General features: G+C 43.6%; 1 long non-coding RNA gene across 2 annotated transcripts; it reads right to left on the bottom strand.

Annotated features, from left to right (window-relative positions):
• Window positions 1-496: 496 nt before the first annotated feature.
• Window positions 497-17,336, bottom strand: LOC112444484 (uncharacterized). 2 transcript variants are annotated; one of them, XR_009493005.1, is made up of 3 exons: window positions 16,550-17,336; window positions 2,700-4,217; window positions 497-1,956 (listed from the first exon to the last, which is right to left on the bottom strand). It is a non-coding gene; the product is annotated as an uncharacterized lncRNA (long non-coding RNA). The 2 variants fall into 2 exon arrangements; XR_003032774.2 differs by lacking the exon at window positions 16,550-17,336 and adding an exon at window positions 8,774-10,691.
• Between the last annotated feature and the right edge of the window lie 4,495 nt (window positions 17,337-21,831).

Below are 21,831 nucleotides of genomic sequence, written 5' to 3' on the forward strand. Positions count from 1 at the left end.
ATTCCTAGGGCTATGCCTTCCACAGATGGGATATCAGGCAACTGTTGACTCTCCTAGTGGATGGATGAATGACTGAATTGCAGTAATATAGCTAGCTGCTGTGTTATATTGTTGGGTGAGGTTGGCAGAATTAAACATTGTCTTTCTTTCCTCTAATCTATGGGAACTTGAATAGGATTCGTATCCTGCTGTTGTGTGAAAAATGTATAAATTTTAATTATGCTGAATTGGTTCATAGTGCTTTTCAGGTCTACTACATCCTTTGACTTTTCTGTCTATCTGTTCTATTAATTTTTGAGAGTTTGTTATTAAAACTCCAACTAAAAATCTTAAAGTATCTACTTAAAAAGATAATTGTTCATGATGATGTGTGACAGAAACCAATACAATATTATAAAGAATATCATTATACTTTAAGAATGAATTTTTAAAAATAATTATAATATATAGTGGAACTACATGTAAATTTGTTTTGTATTTTCCAAGTCACCTGCAAATGTGTTATCATATTTCATAATTTAAAAAATAAAGAGAGAAATCTTTGTAATATCTATTTTATTATTTAATTAAAATATTTATGTAATTTTAAAAAATCACTATAGTTCATGCTGGGTTGGTCATGAATGATCAGGTAAGCAACTTAGTTTCTCTGAGCCTGTTTCCTCAGCTATAAGTCAGGGACAGGATTCTTACTTTATAGAGTCTCAATGAGAATTCATATTCATATGAGATTGTGTATGTCACATATCAGGTATCTAGCCTGGCACATAGTAGGTACTCAGTTAAAGAAAGGATAATGATGATGGTGATGATGGTAACAATGGTGATGGTGATGGTGTAGTCGCGGTAACAGCGATGGCAAAAATTATGACTTTCAACCAGCTAAAAATGAAGTGCTAAAAAGAGAAGGTTCTGCCTGGGTGGTTGAGGGACCACAGCTCTCAATGTCAGATAACTGACTTTTCCCTTCATCGGATGCTGTTTACAAAAGCAAAGGTCATCTGATATATTCACAGAAGGCTCTAGGCATATCAGCTATTTATTCCCATATTTGAGACTTTGAAACAGATACATTTCATACTGGGGCTACAAATGATTAAAAGGAGAAAAACCCAGTTAGTGTGGTTGTTAGCTGTGATGAACTCTGTAAAAATGGTTTATTGGAGGCATGTACAGTTGTTGTTTTTTTTAAAGGAGCAAATCTTTCTTATAATAATTTTGTAGCTTTCATCTTTATATTATAAAATAATTCATGTTTATCATAGAAAATTTGCAAAAAACCCAATAAGACAATAAAATAACTCATAATTCCACTGTTTTGTTTAGAAACAAAAGCTGTGTACGCTTTGAGGTGTATTTCTCTGATCTGTCTTTTTTTTTCCTTTTAGAACTGAAAATTTGGGTGGCTTCTTCGTCACTAGCCAGTGATTTTATTTTCATGCCTTTTAAAAATAGAAATGGAAGCCTAGCAGACAGTTTTAGAAGAAATGAAAGTAAGGTATATAGAAGTTTTAAATGTAGACTAAATACCAGTGGTTTCCCATGCAGATAATTCCACAGGAGCCAGGCAAGGGCTTGGTTGAGGCCACGTCAACCTACTTCTAATTTGGCTAATACCCAAATTCCTGGTCAGGCCTTTATAGGAGAGCCCCTATAGTCCACTGTGATGTTCACTCTTTCTTCTTTCTTTCATCCATGAGGATGGAAATACCCTCATGGGTTTGATGGGCCTTTTGGTCATGGGAGGAGGTGGGGTGCCCAGCCATAGTCTTCCTGGAAAGGGGGACTTCAGAAAGCACTGAGGCAAAATAAAGTGGGTGCGACAGGAAGATTTCAGGGGAGCCTAAGGAGGGAGAGGCGGGGCTGGGAATAAGAGTCATGGGGGAGAAGCTGGGAGGGATAAGACCAGTTCTGGGGAACAAAAGGGATCCAGCAGCAGAGCAGGAGACCAAGAGCCTGAAAAGGAAAGTTGGGCATAGGTCAGGACTGAAATATTCTATCGGACTCCACCCCACCACTCTTCAGCCCACAGGAAAGTCGGCCAAGTGCCACAATCTTGTGATAGCGTGTCTCATGGGAAGGGAGCTGCGGTCAGCTCCTGGGTGGGTGAGGGAGAGAGGCCGAGACGAGAGACAGTCCAGGAGGGTGGCTGCTGAGTTCGGCAGGTCTGAACCGGGGAAATCTCTGAGGCAGGGGCTGGTGAGCAGATTGCAAGGCTCCACCAGGGACCTACAGCAACCTTGGCGTGGATGCAAAATGGTTCCTGCATGTGCGGCGGGACTGAGAGCATCATATACTGAAAAGTTGGAAGGACGGAGCCCAGAGGCTGGGAGGTTCAGAGACAACTTGTTGCCATCCCCTGGCTTACATAAGACTCATCTCCATTGACAGAGCCATCTCTGGCTTTCGGATAAGTGAATTTTTAGTCCGTGGCAGCTACCAGCACATGACTGAGTTGTAGTCACAATGTTTTAAAACACCCCTGGAGATTCCTGGCCGAAAAATGAAAACTGTCACTAGAAAATGACAAATGAACCGGAATAGCCAGGCTTGGATGACCTCCACCAGCCGCCCAGGCTGCTTCCCATGATAACGAAGCCCTCCCCGTGCAGAGACAGAGGTCCTGGTTACCCCACTAGACTTCTGTTCCAGGAACCCACCCACTCTCGGGAGGAGGGTTTCTTTTCAAAGAAACCTACCTGGGTTGGACAATGGGGTTCTCTGGGTCACTGCAGAGTGGTGCGGTGAGGGAAAATAAATGATCCAAGTATTTGGAGAGAACGATTTCAGAGAAAAATTATACTTAAAAAAACAGATGGTTCCTTTGTTTCCAATAGTTGCCTATAAATTCTCTATTTTTCTGTTCTGCGGAATTGAAATTGATTGAAAAGGACATTCTTTTATCATGAGTCAGTTGACAAGAAAATTGAGAAAACAAAACAATGAGTGCCAGCTTTTTTTTTTTCCTCTCTCTTTTCAGACAAGTAAGTCCAGAGGTTCAGGTAAGAAAAGAGAAAGAAGGTCGTCAGTGGTGGTTTTTAGCTGCTGTCCGTGGTCGCCTTTCTGAAGCTGCTGTGCAGATGTCTGGACACACACGTCCCTCCAGCTGCCTCACATCTGGAATTCTGGAGTTGTCCCTCTGGTGCTCCACGAAAAACAGCAAAAAACCAACTTTGGTTTCGAACCCAACATGGTTTCACAGGCTTTTCCAGACTTGGGCTGTGGAAAACTGCCGCTCTTGGCTTGAAATTCAGTTTAGCAAGTGGTATGTTTCAGGGGAACTGGTGGATCTGAAGATTAATTTGTCTCTGCTGCCTCCTGAGGCTCTCCCATCAGCTGCTTGGCTCCCAGAACCACCAGTCTGAGTGTCGCAATGCACTCCAGGGGCGAGGAGGAATGCGGCACAAATGTCGTCAGTGAGAACAGCCCACTGTCTGGGTGTCTTCTGGTCTGTGCGTTTTCTCCCGTTTTCACCATATCATGTATACAAAGAAGGTGATAGGAGACACTTGTGTCTTCCACCGGTCACAAAATGCCTCCTTGTCCTGTAGACCTGGACGGGGTGTCTCTTTGTGGTAGCTGTGTCTTCCTTCTTCTCCCAGCCACGTGACCCCCCTGAGATGCTTTACGCCAGGTCTGCTGATGAGTGTGCAACAGGAGGTTGCAATGACAGGTAGGGTACCAGCTGACCAGCTACCGGAGCTTGAATCATTTCTCCAAATAATAGGCATATGAGAGAAAGGTTGCTGGTCTCTAAACGTGGTGAATTGGTTTAGTAAAGAGTCCTCTTCCTGCTTTTAACTACTGCTGAGTCCCAAAGGATGTTCAACTGTCCACACATGACTTTTAGAAATGGGATGGAATTTTGGGTGGGGGTGGGGAGAGCAGTGCATAGAATTAAACTATTGAATTTGGGGTTTCCCTGGTAGCTCAAATGGTGAAGAATCCACCAGCGATGTGGGAGACCTGGGTTCAACCCCTGGGTTGAGAAGAACCGCTGGAGGAGAGCAAGGCAACCCACTCTAGTATTCTTGCATGGAGAATCCCCATAGACAGAGAAGCCTGGAGGGCTGCATTTCATGGGGTCGAAAAGCATCGGACACTCCTGAAGTGACTAAGCACAGCACATGTACAATGGTTGGCACATATACAGTGGTTGTATTTTTTCCAATGGACAATCCTGAGATCCATAGTCTTTGGCTGATCATTAAGGTGCTCTGGGGAAACAATAATAATAATAATATATAATAATAATGTTATTAATATTAAATAATATTATATATTATTATAGAGTTAGCAAATGTTCCCTGCAAAACGAGGGCCACAGATTGGTGGATGTTCATTGTAGGCAAATTCAGGTAAGCTTTCATGGGGGACATGGGTTTCTCAGTTGGCACAGCAGTAAAGAATCCGGGTGCCAATGCAGGAGATATAAGAGGTGTGGGTTTGATCCGTGGGTGGGGAAGATTCTCTGGAGTAGGGCATGGCAACCCACTCCAGTATTGTTGCCTGGAAAATCCCATGGACAGAGGACGCTGGCGGGCTACAGTCCATGCTCTATCAAACAGTCAGACACAACTGAAGCTACTTAGCCCGTGCACAGCACATAGAATAATGCTAATAACCTTCCTAGGTGTTCTTTCCATTTTTCTCAAGTCTCCAATAAGACTCTGGACAGGAATAGTGGTGCAGACACTGTGGACATGGCGGGAGGGAGGATGAGATGAATTGGGAGACTGGGGTTGACATGCTGCGCTGCCAGGTGTGAAATAGGTGCCCAGTGGGAGGATGAGATGAACTGGGAGACTGGGGTTGACATGCTGCACTGCCAGGTGTGAAATAGGTGCCCAGTGGGAGGATGAGATGAACTGGGAGACTGGGGTTGACATGCTGCACTGCCAGGTGTGAAGTAGGTGCCCAGTGGGAGGATAAGATGAACTGGGAGACTGGGGTTGACATGCTGCACTGCCAGGTGTGAAGTAGGTGCCCAGTGGACATGGCGGGAGGGAGGATGAGATGAACTGGGAGACTGGGGTTGACATACTGCGCTGCCAAGTGTGAGATAGGTGCCCAGTGGGAGGATGAGATGAACTGGGAGACGGGTTGACATGCTGCGCTGCCAGGTGTGAAATAGGTGCCCAGTGGACATGGCGGGAGGGAGGATGAGATGAACTGGGAGACTGGGGTTGACATGCTGCACTGCCAAGTGTGAAGTAGGTGCCCAGTGGACATGGCGGGAGGGAGGATGAGATGAACTGGGAGACTGGGGTTGACATGCTGCGCTGCCAGGTGTGAAATAGGTGCCCAGTGGGAAGCTGCTGTGTAGCACAGGGCGCTCAGCTTGGGGCTCTGCGATGACCTAGACGGCTGGGGTGGGGAGGGGGTGGGAGGGGGTTCAAGAGCGAGGGCATATACGTATACATACAGCTGATTAATTTCATTGTACAGTAGAAACGAACACATTACAAAGCAATTATATTCTGATTAAAAAAAACAATAAGGGCAGATATGTGCCTACTGTAACCCCAGCATCAGATTCAGGGTCCTCCCTGCAGAAGATCTCAAAATAACCTAATAATGTAGAAAGTTCCATTTATGTAAGGAACTGAGGACAAGTATCTTGCAGTAGGAAATGACAAGGACAGCAGTTCTGTTCAGAAAACACTTGCTGATGTCTTCCTGGGGTCATGGCTAAAAGCGACTGTCACAGAAAAGTGAAAGTCACTTAGTCGTTTTCGACTCTTTGCAACCCCATGGACTGTAGCCTGCCACGCTCCTCTGTCCATGGAATTCTCCAGGCAAGAATACTGGAGTGGATTGCCATTCCCTTCTCCAGGGGATCTTCCCAATTGAGGGATCAAACCTGGGCCTCTTGCACTGCAGGCAGATTCTTTACCATCTGAGTCACCAGGAAAGCCTCCTAAAAGGAATTCCTAATTCCAGAGGTAAAGGCCATTGTACTGGCCACTTGACTGTCTTCAGTGTGACCCAGAGGCATGGATACAGGGAGTGGAGAAAATCTGAGAAGCCATAGGAATTGGGGCTGCAGAAGTGTAGCCTATCCCTGAGTTATGGAGAGGAAAATATTGATACACCAAAGCCAGCTGTTATATACTCAGCAAAATTGCAGGATTTTGAGAGTCAGTTGTTAAATGACTGGTACCTTAAGACTGGCTGTGGTAAGAGTATTTACATCATGCAAATCAGCAAACACAACAAATCAGGTTCCTCCCATCCTATGCAGAAGAGCTGCTTTACCAGAACATGGCTGCGAACCTGACCATTTGTGAACAGGCAAGAGTAAGTTTTTAGAAAAAGCTTCAAACTGACTGTGACCTTGACAGGACTTATTCAAAGCACCAACCTCTGCCAAAAGCAGCCCCTATGGTTCTCAGACCAAAGGTTGGAAATTACCTGTAGCTGAGAATCCTGGTCATTTCTGGGTTCTTGTTACCTATATCTGTCCACCTGAAACCACTTAAGAGTCACAGCAATAGGCATACACATATAATCTGAATGTTGAATTTATAGACTTCTTTTATTATGAACCCACAGAGCACTGCGTATGAATTAGGTCAGCCGTGGTTCCTACTGGTGATGGTGTTAAGTCACTTCCAGTCACATCCTGCGACCCCATGGACTGTAGCCCGCCAGGCTCCTCTATACATGGGATTCTCCAGGCAAGAACACTGGAGTGGGTTGCCATGCCCTCCTCCAGGGGATCTTCCTGACCCAAGGCTCGAACTCTCATCTCTAACAGTCTCCTGCATTGGCAGGTGGGTTCTTTACAACGAGCCCCACCTGGGAAGCCTTGTGGTTCCTATTAGTGGCCCCTCAACTTGAAACAAGCAGAACCAGAGTAACTACAGGTGGCCTGAGTCCCCTCACATGACACTTTCTTCTTGGACATTTGCTGCCGTTATTTGCTCTCCTCTGTAATTAATGCTTCTCTGGCTGGCATCCCTGGCATTCAATACTGTTATACTCTGATCACACCCAAATCCAGCTATGATCTCTTCCCTGAGCGCCAGACTCACATCCAACTCTCTCCTTGACATCTCCACTAGGAAGTCCAATGGGTGTCTCAAACCTTAGGTTAGAGGTTAGATTGGCTCATGTCACTTCTCTGCTCTGGAGGCTTCTCATCTCATGCCAAGTAGAAATCCCCAAAATGGTCTGATCTGTGTGCCCAGCCAATCACTTTCCTGTTCTCCTCTATCCCTGCTCTCCCCACTGCCATGCTGGCCTCTTTGCTGTTTCTGAAACATGGCAGACAGGCTCAACCTTAGGAGAACTTGCTATTCCATCTGCCTGGAAAGTTCTTTTATGGGATGTCCACGTGACTCTCTCCCTCACTTCCTCAAGTCTTTACCAAAGGCCCCATGTTAAACAAGCCTCCTAATTTTACATCCTTCACACTCCCTATCCCCTCCCCAATCCCTACTTCCCATCACTTCTCAACACGCTATATCATACTGACTTGCCTGTTTGCTGTTTTTTCTCTCCCACTAGAATGTAAGCTCCCTGAGGGCAAGGCTTTTAGTCCAGTTTGTTCAGTGTTGTATTCCTAAGACAGTGCCCAGCACATGGCAGGGGCTCAGTAGACACTTGCTGAATAAATAAATGAAAATCTGGGCCTCTCTCTTCAAACCTGCTCCTCTCCAGTCTCCACTCTGCCAATGGGCCCCCACCATTTCACTCCATATTTCAGGCTAAAACCCTGAGCCACCCTCATCTTGCACATCCAACCCACTGACAAGTGCTGACAGCTTGACCCTCAAAACACATTTTGAGTCTGACAACTTGCCCCCACTTCTTTGCAAACATCATAGTCCAAACTATCCCCAGCTAGACAACGGTGATCACTTTCTACCTGGGCTTCCCACCTCCCATAGTCCTCATGCCCACCCCTTCACACACACACACTTTGCCAGCGTGATCTTTAAAACATGTCCAAGAGAACACCTGACTCCTCCACCGAGAACTCCCAAAGGCTTCTCACCACATTTAAAACACAATCCATTCTACTGACCTGGCCACTGCTGACTTTTCCAGACTCATCTCTGACCCTCTCAATTATTCTCCTTCCTTCAACAGCAAGTCCTAAGGGCCTGCTCAGGGATGGAGCTGTGCATGGTGTTTGGGACACATCGTGGTTGGAAAAATACTTATGCTCTTGTGGAACTTCTGTTCTACTGATGGGAAATAAACAACAAGCAATAAGCATGGTAATAATAATAATTGAGTAGGCGTTTCCCTCATAGCTCAGTTGGTAAAGAATCCGCCTGCAATGCAGGAGACTCTGGTTCGATTCTGAGTCGGGAAGATCTGCTGGAGAAGGGATAGGCTACCCACTCCCGTATTCTAGGGCTCCCCTTGTGGCTCAGCTGGTCAAGAATCTGCCTGCAATTCAGGAGACCTGGGTTCGATCCCTGAATTGGGAAGATCCCCTGGAGAAAGGAAAGGCTTCCCACTCCAGTATTCTGGCCTGGAGAATTTCACAGAATGTATAGTCCATGGGGTCGCAAACAATCGGACATGACTGAGTGACTTTCACTTTCATATAATAAGGTGGGCCTTCCCTGGTGGTTCAGTCGGTAAAGAATCTGCCTGCAATGCAGGAGACCCAGGTTTGAACCCTGGGTCAGGAAGATCCCTTGGAGAAAGGAATGACTACCCACTCCAGTATTCTTGCCTGAAGAATCCTATGGACAGAGGATCCTGGCAGGCGTGTGGCAAAGAGTCAGACACAATTGAGCAACTAGACACTCACACATATACGAAGGTGATGAGTGGGAATTCCCTGGTAGTCCAGTAGTTGGGACTCTGTGCTTCCACTTCAAGGGCATGGGTTCAATCCCTGGTCAGGGAACTAAGATCTTGCATGGTGTAGAGTGAGGCAAAAAAAAAAAAAAGAAGGTGATGAGTGCTATGGAAAGTAAAGAGACATTAGAGAGGATTTAGAAGGATTGTGTTTGGCCCAGCAGAAACTGGCTGCAATGTTAGGTAGGTCGTCACTGATGGGACAGGACCTAAACAAAAATGAGGAAGACAAACCACCCTGGTCATCCTGTGTTTCCAGCAGGTCATCCTGTGTTTCGTATTGTGTCAGCTCAGTTAAGCTGAATGTCTGTCTTAGACGAGCGTAGCTGCATGCATAGTTCTGGGTTAGCACGGCCCACAGTCCTAAGTGTGGTTTGGAGGCAGCCGTATTTTTTGCTAGGAAAGTAGGCTACGAGGTGCAGGCATAGCTCGCTCCAGACCATGCTTCTCTGCTGGCTCTGCTTTGTTAGCCAGAGGCTGAGCCCCAGTTCCTTCAGTTCCCACAGGGTCTCTTCCTTCAGCAACTCCAGCTCCTGGCCAGGGGAACACCTAGCCCTGTGACCAAGGGCGCTGAGGATGGAGGCTTAAAGGCATCGAGAGACCAGTCAGATTCCAACTCATTCTTGCACTCCCTGCTGGTCCTTCCTTCCCTCTCATCACACCACACCATTCCCAACTGCCTGCCTCACTGACTTTAGGATGGATCACAGGATATAGGAGCAACAACCTCACACCAGCTAGTTACTGGCTGCCAGGGTTCTGTGAGGCTAAATCCCTCAGTAACAAATGAATGAACTAAAGAAGTTTTTATAGGATTTATTACAAGGATAATACATTTTACTATACTTATTATTAATGTATACACAATGGCTGGCTCTTTATCTTTTAATCTATGCTCTTATGTCATCACCTTATAAAAATCTTACCTAAGTATCTAAGACAGAAGTTTCTGTACTCACTCCATATCCCCTCACCTGTTCTTTTATGGCATATATAACTCTGAACTTTTTCTTAGAAATTTATTTGATTACTTACTAAACAGGGCTCACCCTATTCATCACTCTGTCTCCAGTGCCTAGAACACAGACTGCACATGGTAGGAATTTTTTAAAAAATGATTGAATAAATGTGTCTGATGTCTTTTATTTTTGGTGTCTATGAACACATTTCCAAATACCAAATTAAGCTATAATGGTTTCACTTACTGGAGTTTTGGGGCTTCCCAGTTGGTGCTAGTGGTAAAGAATCTGCCTGCCAATCCTGCCTGCCAATGCAGGCAGAGAAGGCAACGGCACCCCACTCCAGTACTCTTGCCTGGAAAATCCCATGGACAGAGGAGCCTGGAAGGCTGCTGTCCATGGGGTCGCTAAGAGTTGGACACGACTGAGCGACTTCACTTTAACTTTTCACTTTCATGCATTGGAGAAGGAAATGGCAACCCACTCCAGTGTTCTTGCCTAGAAAATCCCAGGGACGGGGGAGCCTGTTGGGCTGCCATCTCTGGGGTCGCACAGAGTCGGACACGACTGAAGTGACTTAGCAGCAGCAGCAGCAGCCAATGCAGGAGACATGAAACCCGGGTTTGATGCCGGGATTGGCAAAATCCCCTGGAGGAGGGCATAGCAAACAACTCCAGTATTCTGGCCTGGAGAATCCCATGGACAGAGAAGCCTGGAAGACTATAGTCCATGGGATCACAAAGAGTCAGACATGACTGAAGCGACTAAGCCCTCACGCACATACTCAAACCTGAGGATTTGATACCTCTCTAGCAAGAAATTGAACTCAAAGTTTCTCCCTAGCAAGAAAATACAGAATTAGAAGATTTTTTAAATTACAGTATACTAAAACAGGAAAATCTTTTAAAACAAATATCTATGTTTAGAATTTTAACCTCTAAAGCCAAAAATACTTCTGAATCAAAACTTCTTTTGCCAGTTCTTCAATGGAATGCTATGCTGTGCTGTGCTTAGATGCTCGGTCATATCCAACTCTTTGCGACCCCATGGACTGTAGCCCCCCAGGCTCTTCTCTCCATAGGAATTCTCCAGGCAAGAATACTGGGGTGGGTTGTCATGCCCCTCCAGGGGATCTTCCCAACCCAGGGATTGGACCCAGATCTCTGGCATTGCAGGTGGATTCTTAACCATCTGAGCCACCAAGGAAACCCTTCAATGGAAGAGTGGTCCTAATTTTTGGCAAGTAACTCATTTTAATTGTTATTAATTATTCTTTGTAGGCATTAGACTGATGTTTGCTCATCTTACTTTCCTTTCCTTTAGAGTCTCTACTCTTAGCATCCCACCTGGCTGTAGATCTTCTGCACTGAAGCTCCATGTAAAAGAATTTGGTGCTTTCTTCCTGGGGTCAGTTGTGGCATAACTTCTCATTCCTTCTAAACATATTTGTATGTTCATTCATGCGTTGAACCAATATGAATTGATCATCTCCTATTTCTCAGAGGTTGTTTTAGTTTCAAGGTGATTGTCTTGGAGGAGTCCCTTCTTTTTCTGACCCAGAAATGCTGTGCCATTGACCTGCAGCAGCAAGTGTTACCCTGTCTTGTTTTCCCAAACATTCTCCCTGAAATCATTTGGGGTGTAACACTTCCTGCTGCTATTCCTACAATTCTCCGCAACTGATTCTTATTTGTCCTTGGCTAAGTGCTCTTCCTTCCCATTTTTGTTCCAGCCCTTTAAAGTCTGAGAGCATCAGAGGATGTCCTGTGCAGCCTCTGGTTTTACTAGCTCCCTTCCCTTTCCTTCTGAAAGAGGAGCACTTTCAATCAAAGATTTAGAGTGACATTTCTCAGAGTGCCCCAACCCTCTTGAGACAGGATTCATCTAAAAATCTCTGACAGTGACATCTGGGTTATCTCTCTTCTGACCTTTGGGAAATCTGCTTCCCTAAAGTCTGATTGTGTGTTTTTACTGCAAAACTTCCCCTGTCCTTGATGCTCATGAGCTCAAAAATGGATTTTGAACCAGTCAGTCAAAAATTCGAATCCTGGGTCTACCCCTTCTTGGCAATATCACCTAACCAAGTCATGGAATTTGCCTGAACCAAAGTTTCCTAATCTGGACAAAAGATGACTACTGTAAGGGTTATACCCCATCCCGTGTGCTTTTACTACATGTGCTGTTGACATCCCCGCATCTGGGCAGGCAAAAGAATACTGTGTAGCTTCTGAGACAAAGTCAAAACAGGCAACAGAGCTGCTGCCTGGCTCTCTCAATCTCAGAACACTGCTTTTGGAATAGGGTTGTCAAATTTAGCAAGTCTAAATATACAGGATATCCACTTACATTTGAATTTTGGAAAAATAAAAAATAATTTTTTAGTGAAAGTATATCCCAAATACTACAAAGGACATATACTAAAAAGTTATTAATTGTTTCTGTAAATTAAAAGTTTAACTGAATGTCCTATATTTTATATGGGAACTCCACTTTGGAGCCCAGAGGCGCCATGTAAGAAGTATGGCTGCCCAGAAGCTACTAGCTCTCCCAGTTTCTTGGTGTTTGAGTGTTCCCAGTTCAGGCATCAGACATATGTACAAAGAAGCCTTCAGGATCATTCCTGCCATAGTTACAGTTTACCTGCAAACATGCAGATACCCCAAGACAAACCCCTAGATGAACCCAGCCAACCTTCATAACAATAAGGGATGATAATAATAGATGATTGTTACTGTTTAAAGCCACTAAATTTGGGGGTAATTTGCTATACAGAAATAAATAAATGCCAAGACATAAAAGCAGCCTAAATGTCCATCCATTGACAGAGGAATGGATAAAGAAGATCTGGTACATCTGTACAATGGAATATGACTAAGCCATTAAAAAGGACAAAATAATGTCATTTGCAGCAAAAATGGATGGATCTAGAGAGACTGTCATGCTGAATGAAGTCAGATTAGATCAGATCAGATCAGTCACTCAGACATGTCCGACTCTTTGCGACCCCATGAATCGCAGCACGCCAGGCCTCCCTGTCCATCACCAACTCCCAGAGTTCACTCAGACTCACGTCCATCGAGTCAGTGATGCCATCCAGCCATCTCATCCTCTGTCGTCCCCTTTTTCCTCCTGCCCCCAATCCCTCCCAGCATCAGAGTCTTTTCCAATGAGTCAACTCTTCGCATGAGGTGGCCAAAGTACTGGAGTTTCAGCTTTAGCATCATTCCTTCCAAAGAAATCCCAGGGCTGATCTCCTTCAGAATGAACTGGTTGGATCTCCTTGCAGTCCAAGGGACTCTCAAGAGTCTTCTCCAACACCACAGTTCAAAAGCATCAATTCTTCGGCACTCAGCCTTCTTCACAGTCCAACTCTCACATCCATACATGACCACAGGAAAAACCATAGGCTTGACTAGACAGACCTTTGTTGGCAAAGTAATGTCTCTGCTTTTGAATATGCTATCTAGGTTAGTCATAACTTTCCTTCCAAGGAAGAAGCTGAAGTTGAACGGTTCTATGAAGACCTACAAGACCTTTTAGAACTAACACCCAAAAAAGATGTCCTTTTCATTATAGGGCACTGGAATGCAAAAGTAGGAAGTCAAGAAACACCTGGAGTAACAGGCAAATTTGGCCTTGGAATACAGAATGAAGCAGGGCAAAGACTAATAGAGTTTTGCCAAGAAAATGCACTGGTCATAACAAACACCCTCTTCCAACAACACAAGAGAAGACTCTACACATGGACATCACCAGATGGTCAACACCGAAATCAGATTGAATATATTCTTTGCAGCCAAAGATGGAGAAGATCTATACAGTCAGCAAAAACAAGACCAGGAGCTGACTGTGGCTCAGACCATGAACTCCTTATTGCCAAATTCAGACTGAAATTGAAGAAAGTAGGGAAAACCACTAGACCATTCAGGTATGACCTAAATCAAATCCCTTACGATTATACAGTGGAAGTGAGAAATAGATTTAAGGGCCTAGATCTGATAGATAGAGTGCCTGATGAACTATGGAATGAGGTTTGTGACATTGTTCAGGAGACAGGGATCAAGACCATTCCCATAGAAAAGAAATGCAAAAAAAAAAAAAAAAAAGAAGTCAGATAGAGAAACACAAATATCACATCACTTATATGTGGAATCTATAATAAAGGTACAAATGAACTTATTTACAAAACAGAAAGAGTCACAGATGTCAAAAACAAGCTATGGCTACCAGGGGGAATGGGGAGGGGAGATGAACTGTAAGACTTGGATTGACATATACGCACTACTGCACACTCTTGTCTGGAAGGTCCCGTGGACGGAGGAGCCTGGTAGGCTGCAGTCCATGGGGTCGCTCACAGTCAGACACGACTGAGCAGCTTCACTTTCACTTTTCACTTTTATGCATTGGAGAAGGAAATGGCAACCCACTCCAGTGTTCTTGCCTGGAGAATCCCAGGGATGGGGGTGCCTGGTGGGCCGAGGTCTATGGGGTCACACAGAGTCGGACATGACTGAAGTGACTTAGCAGCAGCATACAAAATAGATAATAAGGACCTGTACAGCACAGGGAACTCAATACTAAGCAGAGACATCACTTTGATTACAAAGGTTTGTATAGTCAAAGCTATGGTTTTTCCAGTAGTCGTGAATGGATGTGAGAGTTGGACCATAAAGAAGGTAACCATAAAGAAGGCAGATAGCTGAAGAACTGATGCTTTTGAATTGTGGTGCTGGAGAAGACTCCTGAGAGTCCCTTAGACTGCAAGGAAATCAGACCAGTCAATCCTGAAGGAAATCAACCTTGAGTATTCATTGGAAAGACTGATGCTGAAGCTCTAATACTTTGGCCACCTGATGCAAAGAATTGACTCTTTGGAAAAGACCCTGATGCTGGGAAAGATTGAAGGCAAAAGGAGAAGAGGGCAGCAGAGTTTGAGATGGTTAGAGAGCATCATGGAGTCCACGGACATGAATTTGTGCAAACTCCAGGAGATAATGAAGGGCAGAGAAGCCTGATGTACTGCAGTCCATGGGGGTCACAAAAAGTCAGACACGACTTAGCAACTAAACAACAAAACTTACCTCTATGGGAAAAGAATCCAAAAGAGCATGGATGTATATATGTGCGTAACTGATTCACATTACTATACACCTGAAACTAATTACAACATTGTAAATGAACTGTATTCCAATAAAAAAATTTTTTAAACTTTTTTCACTATATCCCCCCCCCTTTTTTATAAGAGAGCAGCAGATGTTTCATGTGAGGTCAGATGCTGCTAGAGACCAGTTTTTCTGCAAGACAGTTCCCTTGTGGGAGTTCCTGGTCACTAAGGCAATGGCACCCCACTCCAGTACTCTTGCCTGGAAAATCCCATGGACGGAGGAGCCTGGTAGGCTGCAGTCCATGGGGTGGCTAAGAGTCGGACACAACTGAGCGACTTCACTTTCACTTTTCACTTTCATGCACTGGAGAAGGAAATGGCAACCCACTCCAGTGTTCTTGCCTGGAGAATCCCAGGGACGGGGGAGCCTGGTGGGCTGCCGTCTATGGGGTCTCGAAGAGTGGGACACGACTGAAGTGACTTAGCAGCAGCAGCATCTAGATAGCATTCCTCAAACCACCCTTGAAGCTGGGGGTGGCCTGTGACTGAGGTCTAGCCAATGGAATGCGAGTGAATGATAAGTGTCACACCCAAGCTTGCCCTCCTCCAACAACACCCCACCATGCATGTTATCATATGTTCTTTACCCTTCCACTGGCTTGATGCAGATAATCATGACAACCTTGGAAGCAATATGTTGTATATACCATACAACAGATGGAGACTGGGTCCCTGAATCACCCCCTGGAGGAGAATTACCAGCCAATCAGGAACATTTGTTTTGGACTTTATGTAAATAAGAAATTTGCTTTTATTGCACTGAGTAATTATACACTTGGGGGGTTGTTTATCATAGCAGGTAGCATAACTGTAAGGAAATACAATGCAAATCTCAAATATTTTAGGTAAGCACAGTCTATTTTGCAGACAGGCACACCAAGGGATCAATGCCAACTGTAAGAAGCTGATTGGGGCTTATGTGTCACTATGAACCCAGAAGGTTTTATAAACATGCCTTGAAGAATAGTTCTTTTCAGGTTCTCCTGGCTCAGCCCAATTAAAGCCACTGCTGATGCAACAAACCCTTCTCTTAATGCATTACATAACTAGTATTAACAAAAACAGTATGGTTTGAATATTTTCACTGTAGTCTAAATCTGAATAAGGAAATCACTTAATACCCTTTGACTTTGTCAAAACACAATTTTCTGGACACAACCATTCAAACACTCTTTAATGTCCAAGAGAAGCATCACCCTACGAATGTATGCTCATCTCTGGACCTAAGATTAGGGGACCAACCACCCCAGTTCACCTGAGACAGAGGGAATTCCTGATATATGGGACTTTCAGTTTTAAAATCAGGACAGTCTCAGACTAACTGAGAAGAGCTGATAACCCTACAGGATACTATTTTGCTAGAAGCAAGTCTAAACATATGACTGGAAATCCAGAATAGAAGAACAAAGAAAAGGGACTTTTCCCCGCTTCTGCCTGGAAGGGCAAACTCTCAATTGAGGAAAAGATGTCTTCCTTTAAGGCACCACTGACTGGGAAAATTCCAGAAACTCTGACTCATCCAATGGTCATGCCCATGCCCTCACAAAGGCCAAAGGCCAATGCTGAAATTAGGTCATTTGGGAATAACGTGTCCTCAACTTACCTTGTGTTCTTTCTTACACAGCAGGGCAGGCAGCTGACACTAAATGCTGTGAGAACAGTCCCGAAGCAGAAGGATAACTCCGAGGGGAGGTGGGTGCTGATGGCAGCAGGAGGGCCTGGGAGCAGGAGGGGGACAGCACAGCGCTTGGCGGCGCAACACAGCTCAGCTGCTCCTCTGCCCTGGTGCTTCCCGCCGTCTGCTGACTCACAAACTCCTGAGGGGATGTTGAACAAATGATTTGAGTGGTTCCCGTCACACGGTGCTGCCCACCTCCCTTCCAGCATCTTGAGACGAATCTCTTTGACATGACCTTGCAGGAGTGGATGAAGCTAACTCTCACCTGATTGCAGGTCAGGCCACGTGAGAGGACGTAATGTTTCCCGCCTCTGTCTTTCTTATGCCACTGTCCCCATTTTGGTTACATCCCATACTTCCTATGCTATTCTTTACCACAGATTTTCCTTGATATGGCCTCCCTTTTTAAACTCAATTCTATCTTCAAAGGAAATTGCATATCACCAACATAAATGGCAATACTTTGGCTACCTGATGCAAAGAACTGACTCATTGGAAAAGACCCTGATACTGGGAAAGATTGAAGGCAGGAAGAGAAGGGGATGACAGAGGATGGCACGGCTGGATGGCATCATCAGCTTGATGGAAGTGAATTTGAGCAAGCTCGGAAGTTGGTGATGGACAGGGAAGCCTGATGTCCTGCAATCCATGGGGTCACAAAGAGTCGGACATGACTGAGTGACTGAACTGAACTGAACTGAACTGAATATAAACGGAAAACTGATATCACTTGACATAACTATAACATAAAAAATTAAGTACAATGAAAGCAAAGCAGTGTGGTTCAATTCCTACTTGATGTAATTTCTGATGGACAGCTCCAGGTCTCAAGCCTGCTCTCTCTGGATTCAAAAGGGACATCAACAGAAGTTAGAGAAGTACTTTAGATGGACTGGCACCACACTGAGGCTTTCTTCTTGGTTAACCGGGAGAGAATCCCTTTTAGTGAATAATTACCTGCACATCTCTCATCTTAAAGGAAACCTCCCTGCTCATCCACCTCCAGCTGTTTCCCCATTTCACTGTTCTTTCTTGCATCTCAAATTCTCAAAGGAATGGTCTACACACCCACTGGATCCACCTCCTTTTCATTCCTTAACCCACCATACTCCAACTCTAACTTTCATCTCCCTGTCATCACACTAAAATTGCATGAGTCAAGACCTCCACCTTCTTACACGGTCCCTCCCTCCCAAGGCATTCTTCTCCTTGGCTTCCATGACACCCACATTCTTGGCTTGCCTTCTACTCTGTCTGCTTCTTCTGAGTCTCCTTTGCAAGACCTTCTTCCTCTATCCAGCCTCTCACTGTCTGCCAGGGCCTGGCCTCCAGCTCTCCTCTCCTCCCTCCACACACTCTCCCAAGGGGGCCTTAGTAATCCCACAGCTGTATCATTCACAGGCTTTAAACGCCTGAAATTGTCTCTCAGGCCTGAGTCACACCTTTGTCCTCTCCTTGGCATCCACAGATGCTCATTTTCAATCTCCATTTGGATGTCTTACAAGCATCGTCAACCTTATATATCCAAAATGAACTTGTGATTCCTCCCGTTCCCTAGCCTTTCTCGTTTCAAAGGGCCCCACCCTCTATCCCATGGCCTGAACTAGAAATCTGGAGGTAATTCTTGATTCTCTCTCCCCCTTTCTCACCTCTCTCAGTTCTAGGCCTGTGGCTACTCCCCAGATGTATCCCCCATCCATCTTCTCCCCATCGGCTCTGTCACCGTCCTAATCCAAGCCACCATCATCTCTTTTCTGGATTATTGCAATGGCTCTTCATTTCCAATACTCCAGAGGCATCTTTAAATACACATCACTTCCTCCTTTGAAACCCCTCTGTGGCTTCCCACTAAACACAGAATGAAACTCAGACTCTTACTATCAAACCTACAGAACCCTTCTAGACCTACCTCCACCCACCTCTCCAATCCTGTCGTATGTCTCTCTCTGGATTTCTCTCCTACTACCTTGAAACTCCCACTGGCTTTCAATAAATGAACAACTTTGAATGAATGAATGGATGGATGGATGAATAAAATGCCCAAGACTTAGAAAAAAGTAAAGTTTAATACAAGGTTTTCAGATAAAAAGTCATTAGAAGAATTAAGGCCTTTTCAAAGAAATACATATAAAAATAAGAGTGTAATCCCAAAATTCGTTAAAAGTATTTGTTTAAAGTTTCCTCAAAGGTGCTTGGGTGACACACATACCCATTTCTGAAAATTGCAGAACTCCTTATTTGAAAAAGTATTCACACTGCCCTACCTAAGGAGAGAATCCACACCTATCTTCAATTTGTTCACAGACACACACACACAAACACCTGAAAACATGGCCAATATTCTTAGGAAGGAAAAATGAGAGGGATTTATGCCCATAAAGAGAAAGCTCTTTCTCATAAGTTAGAAGGTAATCATGTATTGCGTCTTTGAGGCATTGGCATGGTGAACAGGTGGTCCAAGACCTTATTTCAGACCACCACAAACTTACTCTGATTTTTCAAAAGCAGCTCAATATCTCAGTGCCTCTAATTTTGTTTCTCCTTCTTTCAGACTGTTATTACAATTAGCAAGATAATTTCCAAGATGTATTATGTTATTTTGAAGAGAGGTATCACATATGTAAATCCAAATCTATACTGAAGTAGAGAAAACTTCAGTACTGCATTCATTTGGAGCAATGAGAGATTTGCATGTCCTAGGAGTGTCTGGATCAATTGCCATAATAAGGTGAACCATGGATATAGTGAGATTCTAAAGTTATTTTTTGAGTTATAAAAAAAATATATGCTGGGTCAAATATTTCAGAAAATATAATGTCATAATGGTGGGTTACTACAACTCAAAAGATTAAATATAGAGTTAGCATATGACCTAGCACTTTTCCCTCCTAGGTGTATACCAAGAGAACTGAAAATAAATCTTCAAAGATTCGTATGCCAATGTCCATAGCAGCATTGTTCATAATAGTCAAAAAGTGGAAACATGTCAAAAGGCACACATGTCTACCAACTAACAAATGGATAAATAAAATGTGATATATTCATATAATGGAATATTTTGGCATAAAAAGAAATGAAATACTGATACATGCTATAACATGGATGACACTTGGAAACATTACGCCAAGTGCAAGAAGCTGGTAACAAAGGATCACATGATGTATCATTCTTATTTATATAAAACATACAGAATAAGTAAATCTATAAACATGGAAATAGACTGGTGGCTGCTTAAGGCTGAAGCTGTTGAGGGTGGGGGAAACTAAGGACTGATGGCTAAGGGATAAAGTGTTTCTTTTGGGAGTGATGGAAATATTCGATAATTGTGGTGATGGTTGCATAACTGAGTATGCTAAAAGACAAATGTGAATGTGAGAATGTCAAAGTCGCTCAGTCGTGTCCAACTCCTTGCGACCCCATGGACTCTCCATGGAATTCTCTAGGCCAGAATACTGGAGTGGGTAGCCTTTTCCTTCTACAGGGGATCTTCCCAGCCCAGGGATTGAACCCAGGTCTCCAACCCAGGGATCAAACCCAGGTCTCCCGCATTGCAGGCAAATCTGAGCCACAAGAGAAGCCCATAGAATAAAAACTAATTCAAAAAGCCATTGGATAGCACACTTTGGATGAATCAGATGATATGTGAATTATGTCTCAATAGTTATTAAAAGCAATAATCATATGCTATTTTCCATAAAATCATTTCTTCATCCCATTTTTATAGGAGTATTCAGCATGTTAAGTTAGACTCAGTAAATCAATATTGTCTCGTTAAATGCTGTTATCTATTTAGACATTTTTAATAGCATGAAAATCAGTTAACAAAAGCTGACTAAACAGTTGATGCTTATAACCTGACAGATTACACTCCAGAGACTTTTATTCATGTGTTCATTTGTAAATACCTTCATTGGCCAGCCTCTGGGATGGGCTTTTTAATACCAGTCAAGGAGTTTGCTATTGCAAAGCTAGACATTTTCTGTGCCTTAGGACTTTTCCCTGGTTGTGCCCTTCAGAAGACGAAGCACCACTGCTTACAGGAATTTCACAGCCTTTCCCCACTGCGTATCCTTTTAAGTTTTTTAACATTTAGATTTATTCCTCACTTATGGATAAAAATGTCACTTCAATTAAAAATAATGTTCTCATTATGGTGGTGTTCAATCACCATAGAAAGTGGTCTTGCTCTTGAACTTGTCTCTTGTCACCCTCTCAGCTATGGCTCTAAGATCCCTGGGTATGGTATGAACTTGACCTTGAGACAATGACAGCCGCAGCATGCTGTTAGCTTAATGTCATGCCAGAGTTGTGACCAACAATAGCCATAATTGTGTCCAAACAGTCTTAATATTCAACAGTGTCAAACAAGATTCTCAAGGGTGCATTGTGCTGGTGTAACTGAATTTGATGACTTTGGCTGCTCTTTTTAGCAAGTGTTCTAGATTAGTTTTTGTTATAAGGTTTTGCTCTTTTAAGTGTAGGAATATCTTCTATGATCTCCCAGAGTCTCTGTTTTCAAAGTAGATAATCATTTTAATGGCCTGATTGCTTCCATTTTGGCTAAAGAAAGTGATTTGTTTCCAAAGGCATCAAAGAATATGGTGCTTTTGCCTAGACATGATGGCTTTTTAAAAGGATGCCAAAGAATATACTGCTGCTATTATTTAAAATAAAACAAAACAAAATGACAATGTTCCTTAAAGGGTGTATATCACTACACGGTTATAGATTTTATTAACTTTGAGTAAACATTATCATTACACAATCCCACATTGACCCATGTAGTAAAAAAGGCACACATCTCACTGTTTTAAATATTCCAAAAGAGAAGATGCTTAGGCCAGTGACAGGGCTTACAGGACTTACGAAACACAAAAGTATTAATTCCCACAGAACGATAAATACTGGGCTCATCAAAAATGCCAATAATAAGTGGTATAAAATGCCCCTTAGATTAAATTGCTGATTTAATTTTCCTTTCCTTAATTGTAATAAAGTCTATGATGCTAACACCAGGAAGTATGTCATTAGCTTTGTTTTGTTTGTAGTTTACTTATTCCATAAATAGCCAGCTGGGAACATATTTTATTGGGGAAGAAGAGTAATCTATTCTTTTCCGTAAAACTCAAATCAAGATGAATTCGAAGTTCCCCCAAATAATTGTTCGCTAGGTTATAAACAAGCACTGGAATTCCAAGCATGAATCG

The sequence above is a fragment of the Bos taurus genome, chromosome 26 (assembly GCF_002263795.3).
Source record: "Bos taurus isolate L1 Dominette 01449 registration number 42190680 breed Hereford chromosome 26, ARS-UCD2.0, whole genome shotgun sequence".
Taxonomy (NCBI): Eukaryota; Metazoa; Chordata; class Mammalia; order Artiodactyla; family Bovidae; genus Bos; species Bos taurus.